We start from the raw sequence: 19,779 nt of genomic DNA, 5'->3' as shown, positions 1-19,779 counted from the left end.
CCTATGTGTGTGTGTGTGTTTGTGTGTGTGTGTGCTTGTATGTGAGACACTGCATGAGTGTGAGAGTGAGTGTGTGTGCTTTAATGTTCATGCTTCCAGTGGTGGATAGTGCTGTTGTTTAGTAAAAGCCAATGTCATGAGTACTACCCTCTGATATTGTCCTCAGAGGTTTGAGAATACAGTGTGTGCGTGTGTGTTTCTGTGTGTGTGTGTGAGTGTATGTCTGTATGTGTCAGAGTAGGGTTAGGTAGCTAAGTGTGTTGGGGTAAAGGCAAAATGCAATCTAGCAGAGTGATGTACATATAATTACAGTAGCAGACGTAATTATAACTATTTATTTTTAATTATAACAGTGATGCAATTCAAGAATTTAATTTTAAGCTTAAATTTGAGTTTGAGTTTAATGTGAAGTTGAAGAAACGTTTGTCCTCCTGACTGTAGGTGCAGAGATAAACAGGGACCACACACAACACATGAAAATATCAACAAAAGCCAATCTGTGACATCCCAGTGTAAAAGCAATTAATATGACGATTATTTTTCTACAACATTTAAACTTACAAAATACAAGAAAAACCCATCCATCAATGACCATATAATCTGTGCTAAACATATGCATAAGATAAGACGCACCTTACCGATCCACTGTGGAGGAAATTCCCAAATGTCACAGTAGCACAAGGAAGTAGAAGTGCATGGGGAAAATATACTAAGAAGAAAAAATTAATAAAAATAGAAATGCTGTACACAATAAAGTACAAATAAGACATGTACTAAGCTTTTTCTCCCCAAAGATATTCAATGTAAGTATAGGGATCAAAGGTGTGTTATTGTGCAATTCGTCCACTCTCGTATTATACAGTGTATACCATGTGCAGCGGTTCTTTCTTGAAATATGGATCGTAGTGTTTGACTGTGGGTGATGTGGCGTTGGGCAGCCCAATGACTAATGGCATATGGTCCCATCTACTAAAGCGACATGGGATGCTTTATTAATGAGTTTAGATGCTGGGTTAATCATAGCTAAATAACATGAGCAAAAAAACAGACAAACAAGACACACTGGTGAATATTTGGAGAGAGTCATGTCGTTTACTTTGAATGTGATCTTCCAAACATGTAGACTAATGTTGGATGCAAATGCTGCAATTGGTAAGGGTGTGTCCAAGTGAGTATTGCTGTGCTTTGTTATACTTTGTTGCTTCAACAATGTGCTTGACAAGGGGTGGCGGCCCTCTCTCTGTGTATGTGTGTGTGTGTGTGTGTGTGTGTGCCAGTCACCCCAGGGTGAGGGGATTAAGTGTGAGCCAATGCAGTAAAGGTTAGTGCTTGGTCTCTCACTGAGGCCTCTATCACACAAATCTCTGAAAAGACAGAGGGAGAGAGAGGGGGAGAGAGATGACATTATTATATGCCCACAGCTCTGCTACCCCAGGGATGAGTTTTCACAATGCTCATCAAGATGCTAAGGAACACTGATAAAATCTCTACACAAATTCTCAAGACAGAGAGTAATTGAACTACACTGAAGATGAAAAATACTGAAGGGGACTTTCCTAAACATAAGCCAGACTTTGGAGTTCACAATTTTTTTTTTGTTTGTTTTTCCAACTGTGGACTATTAGTTCATTTCTCGTGGCAGACATTTTAGGATATTTTTGGTCCTGAGATCTCTCAAAATGGCGGATTGGAGGCTGCAACGAGATGAGCTATTAAGGAGGTATGAGCGTGCGGTTACAGCGTGTGTGTGGGTATTGCTGTGTAAGCTAATTTGGAAACAGTTTGGAGCAGCTGGCATCTTTTTGAAGTCTTGCTGTGAACATCTAGATGAAAAATAAATTTTATTTGAAATTTTATAGGATAGTAGTAACACGCGTGATATTTCAGTTAACTTCTTTTTGACGCTGTGACTTTTTCCACGCTGCAATACTTACAACTGCTAATGCTATAACATGTGCTTTTAATTTTCAGGGTAGTTTTCCGCAATAATAATACAACTTCTGTAACATCTTTATCATTGGACTCTTACACTTGTCAATGATGCCTTTATTTCACTAAAACAATTCTGTGATTTCTGTTTACACTATTGTCCATTTAGCATATCATTTGTAATTATTTTACACTGTTTTTGCTCCCAGTCACATTCGTAATAAATTACCATGATTCTGTTATTTAAACAGAAAAACTAAGTTGACAGAACCATGAGTGCAGACATACGGCCACTGATAATTCCTTATAAACCACAAATCATGATACACACTGTCACTGACTATCATTGGAAATTCAGTTCTGTGTTGCTATGCACCAACACTTTTACCATACATGCTACTTGTGACTGGCAAGCCTAACCATGACCTACTTTTTCCTACTTTGTTGCATTGCACTGATGTGGCTAGCCAAACACAATCGCCACCGTAACACAGGCCACCTGTGCAATGAATGACCAAGAATCAAGCCAAGTACAACAGGCTGTCGCTGGAACAATCATTCTTTAGCCTAGGCATTGCTAACCTGAACCAATGTTATGATATATGTGGTCTGTTGTCGCAGTGTTTTGCAGAAGCTCCATCCTGTATGAATTTTGAATAAGTCGCTACCATAACTGAACTGCAGACTAAATGCCAGGACCACCACAACACACATACACTGATGAGTTGTCAATATTTTTATTTTAAATTACAGCCGAACAACGTTAACATCCAACCTTTAAGTATATGTATGCTTTTTAAGTGCCAGTTGGGGCTTCAGTTGGCCAAATCCAAAAAGTTCCTGCATGAGAGAGTTTAGTGCTGTGATCATTATTTGTGTATATCATTTTTAACCTATATTTAACCACGAAGAGTCCCTTTGAGATTTAAAATCTATTTTTCAAGGGAGTCCTGGCCAAGACATCCAGCAACACAAACAAAGTACAAGTTTAACAGGAAAAAAAAAACACATGGATGTCAACCTGCACACATATCCTTGACCGCTGTGTAAGTGAACAAGCAGAGGAGTTTCTTAAAGCCAAGACGCCACTTGGCTCAACACATTCACTTTCCACTTCATTAGCAGTCACATTACTTTAGATGAGCAGAAAGTGGACATTTACAGGCAATGCTGAAGCCTGTAATTAAAATTAATTTAAAAAGAAAGACGCAAAAAGAAGTAATTAAAGGTAACTTCTCTTATCGTTTTATTGCTCTGTTCTTACCAAAGGAAATAAAAATGCAAAAGAGGGAGTGGACTTAGTGAGGAGAGAAATGAAGCGCTAGCGGACTGTCATTAATGACTTCACCTGATATTGGGAATGGGAAGTCTCCTGTAAAGGTTGAGTAGTTTACAATGATTTTTTTTTTAATTAGAGCGGATTTGCTCTGATTGAAATGAAATATAAAGGCTCCTTAAATTGCTTATCACAACCTCTGTGATTTGCCAAGCCCCTTCACTGGCTGAAAGGTTTTCTCCGGCAAACAAGGAGGTATTTTTATTTTCTTCTGGAAAAAGCATCTTACATTTGCAAAAACAATATTTATACTTGCTACAGTAACTTAGGACTTCCTTCCCTAAGAACTTTCCCATGCAGTGGCAGGTTGTAATTGTGTAAAGAAAAGACAATATCAAAGAACCTTCTGAAGTTGAAACTGAGTTTCAAAACAGCTGGATGAATGAGAAGAGCAGAATTTATCGAGCTCATTGCCAGATGCTGATTTGTTTGTGTCTGTAATAGTAGATTGTAAGTGGTATCTACACTTAATTATTGAAATATTTGTATGGACTTTTATGGAGATCGAAACCTATGTATTCTACCTGTAGACAGTGTTCTCTATCGTTTGTAAACGCATTTTTTGGACTAAATTTGTGTGTGGTAACAATGTGCAGTTTAATTTAAGAATTATAGGGTTATAAGGTCAGGATGGCAACACTTTTGCTATTATGGCCACACCCCTAGGAAATACTAAAACAACCCACGCCTTACTTTGTCTCTCCCCTCGATGACTTTTGTGCCCATTTGTTCCTTCTGAATAGATGTTCATGAATAAATTTCATTTAAATGTATTTAGAGACTGACATTCATCCAACACTCACCCAAACCCCCCCCCCCCACACACACAAATATACCCCTACAGGTTCTGCTGGTTCTGCTGGAGTGACTGTTAAAATAAGACAATCAGATTTGTTTTGGTGGACCTTTATGTTGTGGCACCAAGCAGTAAATTGTACATGACAAAAATCTGTTCAGAGCCTGTACATTGACAAGCCACTCAACTCTCTAGTCTGTTCCCCATCCTTACCGGAATAAGCACCGTGATATGCACTTACTCTATGTGTGTGTTTGAGTGTGTATGTGTGTGTGTATGACATATTGGAGCAGGATCAGTGAACTTCGGACTGCAGGATTTGGATGAGGCGTTTGTCCCACCAACACACATACCCACACACACTCCCACACAAAGAGAGAGAGAGCGGTCTGCTCTATGTAGATAAGCTATATAGTTGAGTAGTCACTGAAGTATACTTTCACCAAAAAGAGAGAGAGATTGATATGTACATACATATTTACCCTGAGAGAAAAAAGAGAGGGAGAGGGCAGGGGAGAAAAAGTAAAATAAGAGAGCGAGAAGGGTGCATATAATGTTATCTGTGAGTGAATATTTACCTCTCAGTAAGAAATATTTGTCTTCAGTGTGACAGCACACAGACGACACTCAGGTACTGCCAGGAGCTGCGTGTGTGTCTACAGTTGATTTTCAGGTGATTTTACAATCTCTTATTAATCAAAGTATTTTTGATCAAGGTGTAAGTCCTAATCTGATGTCAAGACCTGGTGGGATTTCAAAATGCAGTCTGAAAACGTAAGTAAAATCTTGTTTTTCTCAAGAAACGGATCAAACAAGGAGTGAGGTCCTTGTAGATGAAGCAGGTGAACCACAGGCAAAAATCTACTTTTGGCAAGAGCAGTTTAAACAGTGACCACCATTTCACATGAATGGAGATACCTGACTAAAGAGGCTGCTAACTGAGACTCTCATTTATCAGCCTTCAAAGAAAACATCGGAATTCCTGGAGGTAACCCTCACGCCAAGCTGACATTCACTCTGTTGAATCTGAACCGAAATATATTGCTTCCCCATTGCACCAAGCAATTTAGAAAATATTTACCAGCTGGTATTGATTTAACCGTGTGTGTGTGCGTGTGTGTGTGTGTGTGTGTGTGACCTTGGTAAAATTATGCCCTGGAGACACCTTTAGTGGAGAGAATTACCACAGAGGTGGTTTAGAATACTTTGGCAAACATATCTGTCTGAGTGTCTCAGTGTCACGAGGCAGGATTTGCCTTAATGATGGCATCATAACTGTGCAATATAGAGTCACAAAAGTTTAAAGGCGTTTCGTTGAGGTCAGAATGAAGACCAAGTTTGGAGATGAGTTTGGTACAACCCATGAGGACTTAGTACTGATGTGAATTTCATAGTTGCACGTCAGCCATGGCCATTGGTTCATCTTGCTCTGGCCACAGTGCTCCGAAAATCCTTGCATGCCCTACAGCCAGGATGACCTTTGTGTTCCAGCTACTGTAGGGCTATGTGCAGTGTTCTTTGCCCCATTGCTGTTTTCTCTCTCTCTTTCACTCTCTCAAGGCATCAGTGGCCCATAAAAACATCAATGTAGATTTCACGTGCCTCTGCAGGCAAGCATAATTCAGCACAAACTTGATAGTAAGCACAGCCTCGTTAGGGTATACACAATGTGCAAGCACAAATGCATTTTCAGGGAGTTACAGAGTTTACAGAGCATCCTGCTTGGTGCCATGTGGAGGTGTAAGCATAAATAATCATTTGTACAAAAGTTTGTTGGGCATCTTTTCACATGAAAAAGTGACATAAAATCCTTTGTGTCAAAAGAAGTAGTAGAAAATATGCAACTTCATCTTAAATCAGCAAAAATGTTACTTAGATCTTGGGCAGCTGTGGCTGAGAGGTAGAGGTGTGGTCCTCCAACAAGAACAACACGTCCATCCTAGTCTTCACCCTTTTTATATATTGAAGTGTCCTTGGGCAAGATGCTGAACCCTGAACGGCACCCCATAGAATAACAAAGTGCTGTGAATAGATGCACTGTATGAATGGGTGAATGTAAAACTGTACTGTAAAGCGCTTTGAGTGGTCATCAAGACTAGAAAAGCGCTATATAAATACAAAACCATTTACCATTTACAACAATGAGTAGGTTAGTGTAAACACTGACTGAAACCAATAGAGTCTAGTACTGAAATGAATGCAGCACTAAGGCTATCACTATTATTGTCAACATGAATATTAAAGTCACCAACAATAATAACTTAATCTGTGATATAAAGTAAAGTGTTGTTATACTTAAACTGGATGGCCAGCCTGGGTATTATGTCTTTCACGGTCCCTCTTTCATTTTATCTGCCTGCTTCACATTATTCTCTATCTCTATCTGTGTTTTTTGCCTTCCTCTCAATCTGTCTTCATGGCTCCTTTTTTGGTGACTATTTTTCTTTCTACAATCCACCATCCATCCCTATTCGCTGCACTCTTGTCGCAGCTGAATGACTGATTACAATGGAGGACAAAGGTGACTGTTCTTCATATCAACATCACTTACATTCATTCAAGTCAGCACCACCCAAGGTTACTTTTTATTTTCCATTGTCTCTTCATTCTCCTCATAAGCCTTTTTCAAGTATTTGAAACTGCAGATTTTCTTGCACTTTTCCTTAATTCAAGGCCAAGGCCGATTGTTTTTGTACATTGGTGAAACCAGCTTTAACACAAGACAAATATTGATGTCGAGGACCTGGCATTTATAACAAATACATTTAAAATATTCATCACTCATCACTCATTCATCTAATAAATCCATCTTCAGTTATCTGATCACATGTAGACAGCTCTCAGTACATGTGTATTCACAAGTGTCTCCAGTAATATACTGGTGATCAGACCTCACTTCCAACCAAACAAATACACAATTAAAGTTTGCAAAGACCAAATTATGTATATTTAAACCATGAAGACTACAGATGGGTTTGGTGTTGATGTGTTTGTGTGTCGGAATGATGCACTGTGCACAGCTCTGCAATGATAGAAGGTTTTACCGTTTTTAAAATTAACACAAAAAGACAATTCATATATTTTGGTGAGTGGTAATATTGTGGTGGTTGCTAAAAATATCAATGTATGGGAAACAGTGAGAAGTATAAGACATTTGATGAAAGGTCAGAGGAGAAAGGTCAGATTGTTTGAAGGTGACAGAAAAGCCACAATATGTTAGATAACCACTCTCTACAATTGTGTTGAGCAGAGAGACATCTCATCCAAGAACAGAAATCTGATGCTGCAGTCGACACAGACTCACCAACACTTGACAAACAAAGATTTATAGAGATAACCATATTGCATGATGGGAGTCCCCCATAGGTCTAGGCCTTTACGCTTCATCAAAAGCGAATGTTTTAAGTTTAACCTTCACTATAGAGATGCAGTCTGCCAAACCCAGAGTGGGAGCTGCTTCCACAGGAGAGGAGCCGGGTAGCTGAAGGCTGTACCTTCCATTCTACTCTTACAGACTTTAGGAACCATAAGTGATCTACTGGCATAATACGTTGCTGTGAGCTCTTTAATATTGGCTTTGTATATGAACAGCAGATTTCTCAATTCTATTCTGAATTTGCCGAGAGGAAAGACAGGAGTAATATAGTCTCTGCCTGTAGTTCCTGTCAGCACCTGTGCTGCAGTATTTTGGATCATCCTTTTGAGACAGGATGTCTCATGATATTGTGCAATATCATATGAAATCAAAAGCAAACGGTGGAGCTACTGCTTGTCTATGAAAACAAATTGTTGGGATTATTCATGTCCCAGCAGCAGCCATCCAGGCCAAAATGTTGAAACTAGTAACTTGCACTAGTCCTTCATTAAAGCAATGAGGGCAAGTACATAACATAACATCTCTGTGGAATATTTAAAACACCCTCCGAAACCATTTTGAATATGAAAATATTCAAAAATCCCAGCTCAGCTAATTAATTATACACTGTTCCTTATTTCTAACAGAACAATATTTTTCTTTCTAATATATTTTTTTTTTGTTCTGAAAAAAATAAAGACAAATCTTTGGGCTGCAAACTACATCTTTGACAATTGTCTTTGCTGAATCTCTAAAAAGTTAAAAATGCTGAGGAATCATTAATGTGGTTTCAAAACCTGACTTTGCAATTCATTGAAAAGCACCAGCCAGCTAACACAATGGTTTACATAGAGGAGAATTGGGAACACACGTAGCTAACTATTCACAGACAGTTATTTTGGCAATCACATGTGCTCTCTTAGGGCTTTTAGCAATGGTATTATCAGAGAATTGGAATTAGGTCTCCCTGTTGGCTGCCAAAGCTAAAGGTTTGGACCAGTCTTGTTTATAATAACCATAATTAAACTTCAGATAAAATAATGGTTGTCAATAAATAGCTGCAATGCAGGGATATCCATGGCTATGCTGTTAAGTTAAACAGAGAATGAATCATGCACAATACACCCACCTTTACCTTGAGAGGATCAGATCCATAAATAGTACTGCATTTTAATGGGTAAAATCTGAACAATTGTAACATTTATTACAATAGGTATTTAGAATCTTCTTATTTCTTTTCTTTAGGTTTTGAGATATTAGGTAATTTAAGCATATATGTCATTATGAAATCTTAGACAGGGGGATTTTTCATCCAAATTGTACCTACATTCCCTCTTTCCCCGTCCCATGAAAATGGCTGATCTTTGTTATGAAATCAGAATCAGAGAAACATAAAATAAGAATTTAGGAGGCAAAATGCAGCGTTTCAAAAGAAATTCAATTTGATTGTATTTTACAACTTATGTAAAGTAGGTGTAAATATTGTGACAGGCTTATTATTGCATGGAGATGGTTGTGGCTGTTTGTCTCTGACTTAACAGAAAAATCACATATCATTACATAAAAAAATACATCAACTCCGCAAGATGATGTGCAGCCTTTTGTGCCAAGGGTTTCATGAAAAGTCTTTATGCTCTGATGACATGTCTAATTTTGACTGGTCAAGGCCCACAGCTTCAATTTGGGCAGGTAGAGCTACAGTATAGGCAACGGAAGTAAAATCAATCAATGATTCAACATAACAATGCAATTTTTTCTTCTATGACTGTCAAGTTGTCTAAAATGATTGTGTGTTTAGACATTTTCAACTTTCCAGAGAAACTGCTAAAATGATGGAGGGCTCTGAAGGAGAATCAACTATGTTCTCAACATGTCAGTTTAAACTCGGTAAAATTGTATTGCCGTAGACAGTAAAAGCTTTCCATTAACTTAACAGCTAATACAGTGAGTTTTGTCAATGATCATTACAAATAAACTCAGACTTGATGATGATATATTTTCAACGCAAAATCAATATGCTTTAAAATCAAAATAAATAAAGGAAAATCACTGACATTTTTTATGTAGATATAAAATATGACCATTTAATCTGGGGAGGATTAATAGCCCAATACTACAGCTGATAATATCTGTGCAAAATCCAAGAGGTGCCTAATAAAATGAAGGTGCAGAAGATGTGTATCATCACACCTAAAAAAACATCTGCACTCAGCCATGAATTTAGGGCCAATATAATTACCCTGAAACACCAAAGTAGAAACTTTTACTTCCTTCCTTTAGGAGCTGCTGTAATGACTACATGATATTGTAATTAAAGATGATTTAAGATTAGGAGTTTCTGTAATTGCACCTTGAACCAAACTAATGGGGCAATCAGAGAAAAGTTTAAGTTTTTTTAACCTTCTTCACCATTTGAGCACAGAGTCATTTCATTTTGGTCTGGTTTATGCTTTAAACTATTATTTTCTACATGTTCTCTAAAAGTCAAGAGAAAGAAAGCCAGAAATAATTGGTGTTTTTAGAGGTGAAATTCAACGAGTTCTTCATGCAACTCCTCACTTCTGTAAATACTCAATTGAAAAAAATGGATCATCTTCAAGTAGGTTGTTTTCTTATTATTTCAAAAAGTTTGACATATATGCTCACACACACACATGCATGCAAAGACACACAGACAAACACACGCATCAATGCACATTAGTGCATCAATGTACAAACGCCTTCTATTGCTATATTTTTACAATGCTAGAATGGCTAAATGAACGATGTCAGCCAAACAGTCTAGATCATATATAGTTTTTCTCTCTCTCACTTCCTTTGGCAAAAGCACAGAGACACACACGCATTACTTCATGTTCGTGTGAGGGGATTAGTCGTTGTTCAGTTTAACATAAAGCTCCATGACAGGCTACTGAAGACTTAATGTCAGGGCCTGGCCTATTAAACTATACCGACAACACAAATGCATATCCGCTTGCACACACACACAGAGTTAGGCAAGGAGGCACGGACACAAAGACATAAATACCTGATTCATGATATATAAAGCATTGTCTCAAACACATGCATTTCCTCAAAGACAGACACACAAGGATTGTCAGATTTATTAGGTTACTGACATTATGGCACTTGTTCTCGTCTTGATGACCACTCAAAGCATTTACAGTGCAGTTTTCAGTGCCTGTGTTGTCAAATTGATAACGATTTTTTCTCCATGTGAACTTGCTCAGTTGACAGTGGTGGCTGATCAATAAGTGCAAGCACACATTCTTGGCAGTTTATGTATTAATGAGCTTTCTACATTTTACCTATTTATTAAGAATTACAATGACATAATTGCAGCAGTGACACAGTTATATTGATGTTATTCAGAATTCACATCGTTTAGAGCAACATGGGGCATTACATCTCTCCACTTGAACGTACCACTAATTTAGTTGGGAGGCAGTGACTGAACTCCCAACATAAACAGCCAGGCGATTTTAAGCAGGTACTGAACTGTCAACAACCGAAGATATAAAACAGCAGTAATAAATTCTTCCAGGACTTCATATAATAACCATAGGCTTTATGGATATAATTTCTTATATGATCACAGTCAATGGAAATCTATAACAATAGTCAAAGGAGGAATTAAGGCTGGGGCTCTGAAAAAACCTTGGTGAAACTAATACATAAGTTTCCAATTACTTCTGTTAAGTTTGTAGTTTTAATACCTCATAATTTAAGTAAAATTAATTCTGGTTCTACTTACTCATTCTACTTACAGGTAGTCAGGGGGACTTTTGCGGCATGATATCACACTTCCCTTCATTCTTAATTAATTTTTAAAATGTAATTGTCATATCGAAAAATGTATTGAGCTGATCAGTTCAATATATCGTATTTATTCAGTGGTGGTTACTGATGTCACTATCCCTACAGTGGAGCTCTACACGTCCATGAAACAACACAATGTCAATTGCATTTTTTTCAAAGTAACAAGGTCACCGCATTGTGGAGTTGAAAACATTGGCACACAAGGTAAAATTGAACAGTTAACATTTTCTGAATATTAAATATTGTGTAATGATTAACTTCAACAGAACAAAAACATACTATATACATGTAAAGCTCTTACTTTACATTTATTAATTTTACTGTCACATCATATACAATATTAGCACTTCAGAGATCTTCATCCACACAATTTCCGACGTTCACAACTTAATTTAGATATAAAGTACGTAAAAAACGGTGCACATTCTCTTGTCAAGTTTGTTTAAATAGATCCCAACATTTACGTTAGAAGGGGTGTATGCACAAAATGGGGTCTGAAAGATGCGTATGTAATTTCCTCTTTATTTAATCACGATGGTAGGTTGTGTTCTGCACTGCTTCAGATTACTGTCTCCTTTTTCTCTAGTTTCCCTAATTTAGTAATTTAGACCAAATTAACTTTTAAATATTTTGAATGGCAAAGGTATTTATGAAATATAAAACTACTCTGGTGCTAAGGTATAAATAGAATGTATTCTACAGATGTGAAATAGATAAATGTACTAAAATCCATACCAGTATTTGAAGAGATACTGCACAAACATGTGACTGGTATTTTTATAGATTTCCTTAGATGCAGATCTTTTGTTTTAGGACATGTCAGAATTCAAAATAGCAGTTTAAATAAATCGTATCGAGACAGAAAGAATCTTTCCACATTCAACCGCCAGAGTTCACAAAGCATCCTTTGTTGTATTTAGAAAACTTTGCCTTGTTTGGTCTTTTCTCCACAAGCGGGGACACTAATTCAGTGAGCCTCTCCTCCACGTAGGATGATGAATGTTGGCCAAGTTGCCCCAGTGCTCTCCTGTATAACCAGCCTCCCTGCCTCTCCAGACACTTCTCTATAAATGCCGACCCACTGGGCTAATTTAATAAAAGCCTTTTCTATGTTACCATGGAGACACACCAGGTAATTAAACCCACAGGCTAGCCTGCACGCACATGTTATTATGGGATATAAAATTGATCTAAGTGTGCCTAGGGGTTTCCACAGGAGACGGATGGCCACCACCAAGTCTTGTCTCTTGTGGCTGTGAAAACGGAAGGTAAACGAGCACATTAACAAGGCGTCCGCTAACAGTACCCTCTACACACACAAACACACTATTGAAAGGACAGTTTAGCTAATTTATTCTGTAATCGAATAATGAGACTAACAGGAGACAAGACTCCTTCCTGTCTCTAACACCTGTTCAAACAGCATCCACTTCATTTCAATCCACAAGTCAACACAGTCACTCAATTGATGGGCCTTTTAGACGATGAGAAAGATTGAAGTAATAGAAAAGAGCAATAAAGAATGAGGGAGGGGAAAAACATGCTGCACATTTAAAGCCTTCATTTAAAACCCTGGTGTGTTTTTAAGCGGTTTCATTATGACGACAAGGTGGAGGGGGCCAGTGAGGATATGTGTGTGTGTTATTTCATTATTAGAAGGGGAGAAGGGAACGGAGTATAGAGCAGGAATTGTCCAAAGAGTTTTAATTGGATTGCTAAAGCACTTTCTTAATTGAGTTCTGTATTCTTGCTAATATAAAAGTGTACATCTTTATGTTGTGTTATACTAACACACACAGACACACACACACACACACACAAATGGGCTCACACCTAAATTGAACCCAGGGGGTCAGAGGTAGGAGGAGGAGATGAGATTTGATGATGCCGGACGCTTCAGTAAAAATTCAATTTAGACAGCCTTAGATTGACTGGTTAATTTCTAACAGCTTACCTATAATAGCCTTTCTTACTGTTGCCTAATTAAGTTTTCACACACATTTGTCTGGTGGTCAGAGCCAATACACACGCACACGTATCTGTGTCTCTCTGTGCCTGTGTGCGCACATCACGTACACACACACAAATTAATAAAGAAGGTTAAAGGGCCTTGCGGAGCAGTACCTGAAAACACAAATACCGTCATCCATTGGATTCCTAAGATATTGGGGCCACAGAACATTTGCTGGTCTGTCATGACAAGCCAGGACTGCACAGGAAGTTTCAATCAGAATGTACTTTTGTTCCCTGCTAGAAAGTCACCACAGACAAAATGCTGACACTGAGAGTTAACTTGCACTTCTCCTACCTTTAGGCGAAACAAGCAGACATACATCTGCCACAGTTTGCTTAAACATGTAATCCAATCTTGTAATGTGGTTTGTGTGGTTGCAATATGGTTTCTTTGCTCCACTGAATAGATCAGAGTACCCAGGGTGTCTATGCAGCTGGTTAAAATAAGGTCTGAAAGTAAAAGAGACTTAAATGAATTCCAATTGCTTTTACTGAAAGAGTTTGCGGTGGCCATTTGGAATATGTTGTCAAGGTGTATTAACTTTCACCACTTTACACTTAAGTATATGAATAGAGTGGATTTAATGTCTAGCTCTTTTTGTTCCCGGCACATCTGCACAGACCAATGACTTGTTTCTCTACATTTCTGACAACCAAATGTAATTTAAGAATGTGATGTTCCGTCACTTGGATTCTGTAATGCTCATTAGGTTTTTATCTAGCATGTGAATGCTCTCTGCTGACTCTGCCATAGCTGATGGCTGTTACACAATTGCTGAGAAAAGCTGAACTTCACATGAAATCCTTGATTTAAATTTTCCTACAGATATATCAGTCAGTTTCCATTCCTAAGTTTAGAGCCTCACAAAAAAGTCAAAACCTAATGTTCTACAACTTCTAATTATCAAGCACTTTGTCACAGGGCTATAGTTCATTTGATTGACGCAAAAAGCAAAAATGTGGCATTATGAATAATATACTTACCATCAGGATATGGTCATTTGTCGCCAAGGGGAAATCTGTTCGGCTATCAGTGCTACATTTTACAATAAATTATCAAATTAACAGCACTGAGCAACAACCCGGGCGATAAAACCACGCATAACATTAAAAAGAACACTCAAAAAGTCCCACCTGTCATGAGGGAGATAAAGAATGAAACAGCATACTTTTCAAAATGTTTTTTTAATTGTTTACTTAAATATAAAAAATATGATGCTATTTCGAAACAACATAAAAAAACTAATGGAAATGTCTTCATTATGTTAGAAATAGCTGCTTAATGCTTCAGTGTCCACACTCCCTGACCAAAACAGTAATCCTCTCTTCACTGCACTACCAAAAGTGTCACACACATTATACAAAAATAAGTTTACGGTTGTATGTAAGATATACATATTTAAAGTTAATTTTAAATCAAGGTCAAGGTTATAAAAACATCAATGAACACAGCAGCCTGATCAGTTGTGGCCTGGGTTGTGTCTAATGCAACATGGATCTACTTGGTGGGGAAGTGTTTTAACAGTAACAAAAACTAGACTGTAACATTTCATATAGATGGAGAAAGAACAAGCACATCAGTTTAAAAAAGACAATATGTGCTTCTGATTGAAGTAAAGTCCGTTTACCTGTGACCATTTTAAAGTAGTGATTACACATTTGGGACTACATTTTATTGCTTTCAATGAAGAAATGCATTCAAAGAACACCTAAGACAGGTTTCATATGACTTAATTCAGTTTGAACCAGTGACACACTCCTGTTGCTAACCTAAAACACTTTTAGGAATTGTACTTCTCAGTGGATAGAGTATTGTTAGTGAAGTACACAGAGAAAGTGCAAATAGACAATAAATTAACCAAACACTACACAAGACCAATGCTGCAGACTGATGAAAATATAATTAATTTCTCTCCATATACCCAAATCAGTTGACATTGATAATCAAAACAAAACATTTTCCAGTTGTCATGCTACTACAGTAGAGTGCATAAGACTGCAAGCTCAGCAAATATCAGACAAACAGAAAATTCCATATCCAGTACAGTTTCAATGAGGGTACCTGAGCCTGGAGCCAGAGATCGTAAACCCTCCACCCCATGCCAAGAAAACTCTTTGAGTTTGGGTTTAGAGACGGAGAGTATGGTGGAAGGTACATTACTGTAAACTGTGGATGGTGTTGAAACAAGTTCTAGACCAGAGCAGAGTGGTGGAATGACACATTGTCCCAGATGACAATGTATTGCATCTGGTGCATGGGGTTTACTACTGTGACGAAATGTTGTGCAATCGGCACAAAAATGTGAGAATGTCGGGTGTGTTGTAAGGGCCCATATTAGCGGGACGGAGGAGGACCCCATTCTGTGTAGTGGCAGCACAAAGGGTGATGTTACCCCCACGTTGCCCTGGGACATTGATTATAGCCCTGTGACCAATCATATTTCTGCCTCTCCTTGCTTTTGTCAGGTTGAACCCTGCCTCATCTATGTATATGAATAGATGCAGGATCTCCTCAGCATCCATCTGTAAAACTCTCCTACATACCTCCACATACTCATGCCGCAGCCACAGCCTTCTTCAACTGACGCCTTCCATTTTGGTTGAAGTCATGTGAACTCACCTGCTGCATTTGTATAGTCCTTACAGTTTTTTACAATTGTTAACACACATTTTTTCAAAACAATAACGGCTTTCTCAAAACTGCACACAGAAAACTGAAAACCTCACACATAATGCTAAACCTGACACTCCCTTTGCAAGATGACTCTTTGCCATAAAATCTCTTAACTGTTCACAAAATGGAACTCGTGTTTTAATTTAGTACACGCAGCCATATTTTCAAATGACACACACATGCCATGCATTGAGTACACACAACTAAGCATATGCTGCACACTGAAGTGCAAAATTGAAAACACAATCATCGAAATGGAACACAACATATGATGACAATGACTCTGGAGAATGAGCCATTTCTCCTTTTGTAAAAAATCTCAGTGTAGGCCTACTTTTTTCATAGTTTTTTCATAAAACAGCACACAAATATGCAGCAAAAGAGGGTGATTTCGGTACTCACAGAGAATAGCACAGTACTGTAAACCGGCCTGCTCAACCCCTCACCCCTCCCCCTTCACGAAAATGAATTAGGCATCACCTCTTCCTCCTCTATCTCCTTCTCCTCCTCCTCCTCTCACTCTTACCCCTCACCTGCAAATTGCTCAACAGACCTGAATGTTTAGAGATTTGAGTATTTGTGTGTTGTAGGTTGATGCTTTGAGATTTTACCTGAGATGTGTGTGCAACAAAGGAAAATTGTGTGTAGTGTTTTGACAACAAAGTGATGTGTAATTGACATCAGAGTGTAAAGAAGGAGTCAGTCAGAGTCTGCAAATAATAGAGTGTGAATTAGTGCCATATTGGGTCGAGCGATTGGTACATGAAGTGAAGGTTGTGCAAATTGTGCAGAATTTTCGCTTTTTGTGTGTTAACAACTGAGACAAACTGTAAACCTGATTGGTGTGTCTACAATTAAGCAATCATGTGTTTGCGCACCTGATGGATGTGTTGAACTAATTGGCTCATATGGGTGGTAATTTGACAGTGCTTTTGAATTGCAAGGAAGTGACATCTTGATATACTTCTGTGTCTAATGTATACAAGTGATTCTAATGTTTTGCAGATCACTGTGTGTATTGTTTGGCAAAAAGTGTGAGGCTGACATTGTGCTTATAGTGGTGCAGATCTGGGCCAATGTTTTGCTCCTTGACTGTAAGGTTTGGATAATTGTGTAATACTTTTGATTTTATGTATGAATGGTTCAAGTCCCATCCTCTGTACTGAGATACAGCTGGAGGACAGGAGATATGTATGTGTGTGTGTGTGTGTGTGTGTGTGTGTGTGCACACCCTCTCTGCACTTCAACGATACATCAACAGCCTTGACCGAGTCAATTTGCTCTGCTCTCCCGACAATTTATCTGTTCCATTTTGACAACTCTTGGAGTTGTCAGACACTTGCACTCCCAGTGTTTGTGTGCTTACATGTGAAACCTAGTGTGTTTCTGTCAAAGCAGTGATGTGTGATGAATCTAATGGGCCATGCAAGTTATTTATACGCTTCACAGTCTGCAACTGAAACATATAAATGGACTTGTTTTTGATTTTCAACCAGCAAGCCCCGCTGCCAGCCACTCATTGCCTTGATTAAGGCTGTCATGTCTACTGGTTGACTGATTAACACTGTCACCAGACCTCAGATCTCAGCACCCTTCTACACTCTGAGTAAAGTATGCCGCCTCACACCATCACAGGTGATTAGCATGAAGCAACCACATAATGGTTCCATCAAGCGCCTTTCCTAATGCTGAATAGGAATGATTTCAGAGGATCTTATTTTTCAGATTTTAAACCTTTGCTTCTTGTGGGTTCATGCAGCCTACTATGTTAACTTTACTTTTCTGTGCTGTGTACATCAATTACTTTTTTGTTATCTAGGTTATATAGAGAATTATAGCATTATAGCATTAAAGTCAGGGGCACTACAACCTCTGTTGTTTTCTATACAAATTCTCACACCAGCGGCATCTAAACATGCGCGTCGGGACATGTCAGCACATCAGGATATTACACTGTCCTATTTCTCCTGCATCACACACATCATTGCTTCAGAAAATCAGCCGTTTTGCCACATGCGTTCCTGAACACTGCACATTGAGGACAATATCACTCCGAAGTCGACATATAAACACTTGATTGGGAACCCTTGGTGCAATTTTTTTGATCCCACTGTGTTCTCATTTATTGTAATTTTTCCATTTGCAGGCTGGTCAGACTGTGTTCTTTGCTGAAATTGAAAATAAGTCAAGCTGAGTTCTTCCTGTATGTTTTATTCTCCAGACTGTAACATTGTGCTGCATTTATGCATTATGTAATTGTAGGACCTGATCTCTCATTGGAGGCTGATTTAATGTAGTGGCTTTGCCTCAGTCTTTAAAAACCCCAACACATCCATTCACTCGCAGTTCACTGAGATCCAAGAAGTTCCACTACACTGACACTTCTCTTATCTGAAAATATATTTTATAACGTGGCAGTGTGATACTCTCAGTGCAAGCACTCAAGTGATCTCATGCACCACTTCAGTATAATTCAGCTGTTTTGTCCTTGACTTCATTGTAGCTTCACACTATAAGAGTGTATACGTATGAGACTCTGCGTTTTCCAGATAACAGATGATTTTGCTGACCCTTTGTTTCCAGAGGATACACTAATGTAACAGTAAATGTGCTTACATGCATGTAAATCAACAGTCACACAGAGAAAAAGGTTTATGTGGTTTTCATGAACCGTTACAGGATATTTCTTTTAACATTTGCCACATTAATGAAAAGGAAGTAGAAGGAAAGATTCTCAAATGTGCAAAACTGAGACTGTGGTTTCACAACAGGACACTGCACTACAATATTTATCACATTTAGTCCTTATCACAAAACTGAAACCTTTGAGACCCTAAGAAGACCAGGATCCAAGGGTTTACCTTTAAGGCACTAGTATTAGTGAGCTTTATGGTTGCTGTTTCTCTGTGGTTGCCATACAATAATGTATTGTATGTTGTACTGGGCCAACTGCATTTTTTTAAATTATGTAATCCATACCACAAAGCTTTATCTTTGTTTCCCCAAGCACGGAAAGGGAAAACAAGAGAGAAGAACAGTGCACCCCAGAATTTTCTAAGAATCAAAGAGGTGCCCTCGTGATTTGTGGATGACAGGGTTGCTAAACATTCATTCATGTACAGAGAAGTCGAACTGGTCAGTTGGTTTCTGGAACAGCCAATTTTCGGTGCAGTGATTGGCTGTTCTTTGAAAAGACTCTCCCCCACTTCTTAGATACACAGCAGCCAGTCACATGAGGATTTTATGAAAGCAGCGTATGGCACAAACTCAAGTCTCTCTCTCTCTCTCTCTCTCTCTCTCTCTCTCTCTCTCTCTCTCTCTCTCTCTCTCTCTCTCTCTCTCTCTCTCTCTCTCTCTCTCTCTCTCATTGAGTGAGATTAAGCACAAGCTGCTTCCTGTACATTCATTTAGATTCACAATGAATCTCCATAAACGTTCTTCACAACGTAGCACAGATGAGTTTTGTGTGTGTGAGACAGAGGGAGAAATCGTATTTTAAGCAAATATTTTTCACAAAATTAAATATCAAATTTGTACAGCTTTTTGTTTGTCATTCATTATTAAAATTGAGAAAAAGTCATATCTCTGAATTAAATAAAATAAAGTAAGTAGGCATCAAGGAGAACCATGTTTGCTAGAGTTCCACTCTTTCTGAACCCCGAATCTTGATCATCAATCTCAATTCTTGAGAAACTAAAAAATCCCTTTGAATAACACATGTAAACAACAATACAGTAGACTGCAATGATTAATTTTATTCCACAAAAAAGGCCATTTCTTCCAAGGTTATTTCTTCCGAATAGACAGATTCGTATATTGAAGATAAAGTTTTTGGTCATTTGTTAAACCTTTATATA

At 38.2% G+C, this 19,779-nt stretch overlaps 1 protein-coding gene across 1 annotated transcript in view; it reads left to right on the top strand.

Annotated features, from left to right (window-relative positions):
• The first annotated feature begins 4,441 nt into the window (after positions 1–4,441).
• The window catches only part of LOC133953412 (teneurin-3), a 355,699-nt gene continuing 340,361 nt past the window's right edge, over positions 4,442–19,779 (top strand). The window contains exons 1-2 of the mRNA XM_062387329.1: positions 4,442–4,692; positions 4,778–4,835. The gene's annotated coding sequence lies outside the window, so the exon portion shown is untranslated. The remainder of the gene's footprint in view (positions 4,693–4,777; positions 4,836–19,779) is intronic.

This window comes from Platichthys flesus, chromosome 5 (genome assembly GCF_949316205.1).
Source record: "Platichthys flesus chromosome 5, fPlaFle2.1, whole genome shotgun sequence".
NCBI classification, from domain to species: domain Eukaryota; kingdom Metazoa; phylum Chordata; class Actinopteri; order Pleuronectiformes; family Pleuronectidae; genus Platichthys; species Platichthys flesus.
The sequence above is the reverse complement of the archived record's forward strand: the minus strand, read 5'-3'. Positions and strand labels throughout refer to the sequence as shown.